Consider the following 6,716-nt stretch of genomic DNA (forward strand, 5'->3'; position numbering starts at 1 on the left):
GTACAGTGTAAATGTGGTCAGGATTAGCACGCACAGTTGGTGTTGAACTCCTTTCATCCCAGCACTAGGGAGGCAAAGACAGGTGGATCTCTGTGAGTTCCAAGCCAGCCTGGTCTACAGAGTGAGTTCTAGGACAGGCTCCACACAGAGAAAGCTTGTCTCAAAAAAACAAACAAAGAAACAAGAAATCACATATATTAGATTGGCCGGTGGGCATGTCTGAGGAACATTTTCATTTATATATTTTTTCTTTTTCTTAATCTCCCTTATTTGATTTATTTTTCATTTTTTGTTTTTATTGAGCTATATATTTTTTTCTCCACTCCCCTCCCTTTTTTCTCCCTCCCCTTTCCCCTTCTACCCTCTCCCATGATCCCCACACTCCCAGTTTACTCAGGAGATCTTGTCTTTTTCTACTTCCCATGTAGATTAGATCCATGCATGTCTCTCTTAGGGTCCTCTTTGTTGTCTAGGTGCTCTTGGATTGTGAATTGTAGGCTGGTTTTTCTTTGCTTTACATCTAAAAGCCACTTGTGAGTAAGTGCATATTATATATGTCTTTCTGGATCTGGGTTACCTCACTCAATATGATGTTTTCTAGAGTCATCCATTTGCCCTGATTTATTTTTTAAAATTAAAGTATAAGTACATAATTTCTCCTTCTACCCCCAACTCTTCCCATATCCCTCTTGCTCCCTTCCAAATTCTTGGCTGCCTTTTCTTTAATTTCATCTGAAATCTTGATTGTTTTTGTTTCTTTTGTTGTTGTTGTTTATTTGTCCCCCCCCCCGACATTGTGCTTCCTTTAGCAAGATCTGTTGGCAGTGAAGTCTTTTTTATTTGAACAAAAATACCTCTAACCCAAATTTTATTCACAATATTTTATTACATTTCTATTTCTTTAGTGCACATGTACTGGGGCAGATGTGTGCCATGGTGCACATCTGGCAGTGAGAGGACAAATTGTGCCGTTGACTCTTTCCTTCCACCACCTGGGTCCTGGAAACTGAACTCAGGTTATAGACTTGGGGGCGAGTGCCTTTATTTGAGGAACCACCTCATTGGCTCTTAGCCTTAATTTCTGAAGCTCAGCCACGGGTGTAGCATTCTTGGTTGGCTTTTATTTTCTCATTAGTGTTTCACAAATATCATCTGTCATACTTTAGTTTCTATAAGAAGGCCGTGGTCACCCTCAAAGCTGTTCTTTGAAGACCACTTATCTTTTTTCTGCTCTTAAAAATATTCCCTACCTGAGCTGAAGAAGTGGCTCTACGGTTAAGAGCTGCTCTTGCAGAGATGACCTGGGTTAGATTCCCAGGACCCACATGGCAGCTCATGGGCATCTGTAACTCCCGTTCCAGGGCTTCTGATGTCCTCTTCTTGCCCCTGTGGGCACCAGGTATGCAAGGGTACACAGGCATATATGTAGGCAAAATACCCACACCCGTAAAATAAAATAAAGTGAAAACAAAATAGAAAACCCTTTTGCATGATCATTAGCAATTTTTTTCTGCAATTCAGCTCAGTAGTGATATTTATTTATTTAATCCAAGCTTTCTGGGTTCTTGTTTTTGTGTGTTACTATCTTTAACTCAGTCAAAATTTCTCAGTCAAAATCTTGGATAATCATTGATAACCAATCTCTCATATCCTTTTGGGACTCCAGCCTTGTGTATCCCCAGTCTCCTGATTTTTCTGACCTCCATGCTGTGCCTCTATTCTTCATTCTTCTGGCCATTTCATGTGGACTTAGCGTTCATCTCACAAATCCTCTCTTCGATGATGTCGAGTCTGCTCTAAGGTCCATCTGTCACTCTAAAAATAATCAACTTAGTTTTTCTAAAGACATGTGCTGGTGACTCCAGTCTCCCAGGCTCTCCTGAGTTTTTCCATGGTAAGATTTTCCACTATTTTGGGTTGTGTTTTCGTACTCTTCCGTGCCTTGTTACCATGTCATTCTTCAGTTGTAGGAATAAGAGGAAGTCTATCTAGGACTCCATCAACATCAGCATCACCTCCTATTGACCACCTCAAGGAACTTGAGCTGATGCCAGGTTTCTCTGGAGTTGATTCTAGATGTAGGTGTGACGGCCTGAGACCTATAGTCCCCTTTGAGGCTGTTGGGATTCATCCCTGCATTTGTCAGATCCTTGCTTGCAACCTTGACTGGATATGAAAGATTCACTGAACGTGAAGGATTTGCTGAGCCTCCCAGTCTCTATGGATTCTTCTTATGTCAGCACAGGACCCCTGGGGGAAAACCACCGCACACAGGAGACCTGGCCTCCAAACTGCTGCAAGTCCTGGGCTGAAAGTTTTCACTATCTTACCACTTATCCAATGATTTTTAAGAAGCTGTTTCTGCCCAGATACCCTGGTTGTGTTCAATGGAAGCTCGGTCACCCCACTACTCTGCCTTTAATGAAGAGGAAGTCACGACTCACATTACCTTCTGTGTGTTTGCTACTGCATGGACATTTGGTTTCTTGCTCCCCATACTCCTTAGCTTGGGAGGTTTGTCTGTTCAACCTAGACCATGGTGAGAAGGAGGGATGCCAGAGGGGGAATGGCCCTCTCTCTTCCTTCTGCTGGGCTTCATGTCTGCAATGTGCCTTGGTTCAGGACTAAGGACCAGCCAGAATCAAGAAAGCTCCAAATGCTGTGGGTACAGGAGGAGCTCACACAGTCAGGGCCCCTGCTTTGTGGAGCTTTTAAGCATGCAGACTCCCTGACGCTACATGACAGAGACTGAGAAACAGGGCAAGAGACAGAGGTGGGGGATTTGGCATAAACACACAAGAGAAGCTCCTGGGACAGGGAGCAAGCTGGGCATGCTTGTGGGACCAGCCTGTTGGGCTAGAAAGAAAAGTGGTTCAAGGATATCTGGATCAGGAACACGTCGTGACAAGCGGGGTGAAGGAATGCCAGTTCTAGGTGTCAGTGAGAGATGAGATGCGCCACCTCAGGTCAGGATGTAGCCAGGTGCCGTGTGGGCCAGCAAGAGCCTGGTCTTTGGAGCACCGATACTCCAGAAATCCTACCATGTCCTATCTTGGGACTCGGGTTTGGTGAAGGTGCTGCTGATGCTGTCTAGCAGGCTCCCCAAACTCCGCGAAGTGCCGTGGGGTTCTTAATGAGGAAAATGGCTCACTGATGACTGGAGCCCTGCCACACATGTGTCCCTGGCCCTGAAAACTCCTGAGCTCAGGCAATGGTCAGACAGCTGTGCTCTGTCTGCAGGTGGAGCAGCTGGTGCCTTCAGGAGTAGCGATTGCCAGTTATTTTGGGGACTTGGAGATGTGCCTGGGATTTAACTGCTCAAAGCATCTCTGTGTGGCCAAGCCCTAGGCTGAAGCCCTGATCCCTGGATTTCAGCCTTGACAGAGATACTATCATCTTGCTCTGGGTAGACATCTACCCTGGAGGCCGAGGGCACCCCCCCCACACTAAGGCCTTCAAGCCTCATCCAGAGCCTTTGGATGAAGGTCTTAGTGGTATCGCTGTCTGGCCTTAGCTTTCAGCTCTGCAGGATAACTGTGGTGTGACTGCCTCAGACCCGCTAAGGAACCAAGAGGCAGAGAAAAAGAATTTTGGTTCTTTTTTATGCACCCCCAGGCTTTCCCGGTAAGCAAGCTCAGGTCTTTGGCCATGCTAGGAAAATGCTCTGTCACTTATTTGTAGCCTGAACTAAAGAGCTTCTCTTCTGAGTGTAGAGTGTGCCCTAAGAAAAACAAGCTTTTGGGGATCCCATGACATCCCTGATACTCCATCATGCCCTTGATGATCAAAGAAGCCTGCTAGTAGGCCCCACATAGTCTCCGTCTGGACCCATGTCTCTGATCTGCTGTGTGAACATGGGAGGCAGTGGCTGCACCTCTCTGAGTCTGTTCCCTATGAGGAGAAGGTCTAAGCTGGTCTTGTTCACCCTTTCTGTCTCTACCATTGGCAACATGGCACGTCAGCTCTTCTCATCCAGGCTCAGAAATGCAAAAAACAAAAACAAAAACAAAAAAACCCTTCAAATCTCTTGTTTGGCTCAGCTCTTTACAGGTCCAATCTCAGGGCTCTGCTCGGCCACCGGGTTTCTTTTCACCTCTGTTATCAAGGGGAGAAAGAAGGGCCAGGGTGGTATACTTGCTGTGGAGGCTGGGCTGCTGCTGAGTGGCTGAGCCTGGCTCCCACCTAGGAGCTCTGGACCCCAAGGGCAGGTGTGCCAGGGAGGGCAATGTCTTCCTCGTGACCATTGCATGGTCCAGGACTGATGGTCTGGTGACACCTTCAAGGGATTCTGAGCACAGCATCTGAAAGGATCTGAGGAGTCTAGGAAGACTCTGATATTTAGGCCTCCATGCTTAGGCCATTTCTGAAGGCTGTTTGGTTTAAAGATAAATGCTACAGTAAATTCCAGTGTGGTCAGCAGAATATAGCCCCAGAGAAGACCATGTCCTGGTCCTGGAGTCTAAGAATCTGTCAGGAAAGGTGTCAATAAGAATGAGGATTGTCAATAAGGCAAAGTCATAACCCTACCTTGATGTGTGTGTGTGTGGGGGGGGGCTATCCTAGCTTAGCCAAGTGGGTCCAGTGTCTCAGGGTCCTACAAAAGGAAGGGGGAGGGGTCAGCCTCAGGGAGAGATGAGGGAAGGACCCAGCCTGTTCATTTGTAATCTGGAAGGAGCAGCAAGCTAAGGAATGTGGGCACCCTAAGAAACTAGAAAAGACACCCTAAAAAACTAGAAAAAAACTAGAAGAAGAGAAGGGGCCCTGGATTTTGGCAGGGATGTGAAAGGGACCAGTTGTGTGCATACCCTGACTTTTACACTGGGACACCCATGGCAAGGCTCTGACCTGACTGTAAGACAGTAGTTGCGAGGGGATAGAGTGGGCAGAACACTGTGCATTCTGTGCTGTAGACAGGAATCTGCACATGCGTGTTATTGCATATTGTAGCTGCGGGATAGCACACTGTTAACACTTTCTGGCCGAGTTTACTATGCAGTCTGATGTCCCTGGGGGAACATGAGATGGATGCTGTGGACGGCACCTAGACTAGGTGTTTCAGGGTGCCCACGCTCAGGGATCAAGAGGACTAGGAAAGACAGTGCCAGGGAAGAAAGCCGAAGCTCAAAGTGCTGACTGAGCACCTGAGGTGAGGGGCAAGACCACGCTCCATAATGATGGCCATTTCCCCTTTCTTATAGTGCAATGGCTTTCACCTTTCCTAATGCTGTGACCCTTGAATACAGTTCCTCATGTGGTGGTGACCCCAACCATAAAGTCATTTCATTGCTTATCATGATGATAATTTGCTGCAGTTATGGATCGTAATGTAAATATCTAGTATACGACCCCTGTGGGGGAGGCAGCCCACAAGCTGAAAACCACTGCACAGCCTGCCTTGAGAGATGGAGACGAGAGACAGTTTGTCTCCATGTTGTTAATTCACTGCCTTCTCAGATTATTGCAGGTTTTCTGGATAAGGCTCATCTTAAGGTCCATTCCTGGGTCAGTAAGATGGCTTGGTGAGTACCACGTCTGCAAGTTTGATTCCCAGGGCTCGTGCCGTGAGAGGAGAAGGCAACTTCCAAAACTTGTCCTTTTGATTCCACAAGTACGCAGTAGTATATACAATCCCCGTGCCCACAGTAAACAAACAAATAACATGTTATAAGTGTCAGTTCTGATCTCTGCTCGTTGGTGTTTTGGGTGAGAGGATTTAAGACTCCGCTCTCCTGACTGTGTGATCGCTGCAACTCCAGGGCACGAGGAGGGTGGAAAGTGTGGTTCAGAGACTCCTGGGGAGTCAGCCCTCTGTGTATTGAGCGTTTCCAGCCCTGATACAGCAGGGTTGCAGGGCAGGGATGGTGAATTTTCAGCTTATCTTAGAGAGGAGACTCCCAGCATGCGACTGAAAGGGTTCATAGGAGAAAGGAAAACACCATCTCTTGGTCCCCAGACCTTGCAGAGTATAGCCTTCATCCGTTTCTGCCTTCATCCCTACCCCACCCCTACATCGTATGGTCTCTCAAGTCCAAGTGGCACTCACTGCCTTAGCCTTAGTCCCACCTGCCCCAGGGCCTTGGTGTGCTCGGCTCTCTTTCTTCCATCTTTGTCTCTCTAGGGTTGCATCTTCCTTACCTCCCAAGGTGTCACCCTCTCATGTCCTGCTGGAGCCCTGTCAACCTGCAATTTGTTTTCAGAGACATCTCTGGTTGACTTTGCTTCTCCTGCTTTGCACAACCACAGGCACATGGACTTGTGCCTCTGCCAGGACAGCAATGGCATCAGGCAGCTGTGACCATGGCATGCCAAGTGCCCTGGGTGCCAGGCTGCTCGAGGTTCGGTGGGGGGGGGCTTCTATATTGCCTTTCGGAAAAGCCCCCTAAGGAGGCACTCTGAGAGTCTCCAGGGCTGCAGAAAGGGAAACTGAGGCACAGTGGAGCTCAGCAGCTTGTGATCCCATGGCTAGTCAGCACCCAATGAGGGGTCCAGACAGCTGTGTGGGGGCGGGGCTTCCCCTTCACTGCCTCAGCTGGCAGATCTGATGGCCTTGGATGTGGGATGGTCATTTGCTCCGGTGTACTGGCCTCCGTTCTAGAGCTTGACAGTTACGGGGCCCATGGTTAGCTTGTTGGAAGGATTTAGCTCATTCCATCATGGCAGGATGCTATGAACTCACCTTTGAGCTGTAGACTGCTCACCCACTCCCCAGTACAGCA

This window comes from Myodes glareolus, chromosome 19, assembly GCF_982192425.1.
Source record: "Myodes glareolus chromosome 19, mMyoGla1.1, whole genome shotgun sequence".
Lineage (NCBI taxonomy): Eukaryota > Metazoa > Chordata > Mammalia > Rodentia > Cricetidae > Myodes > Myodes glareolus.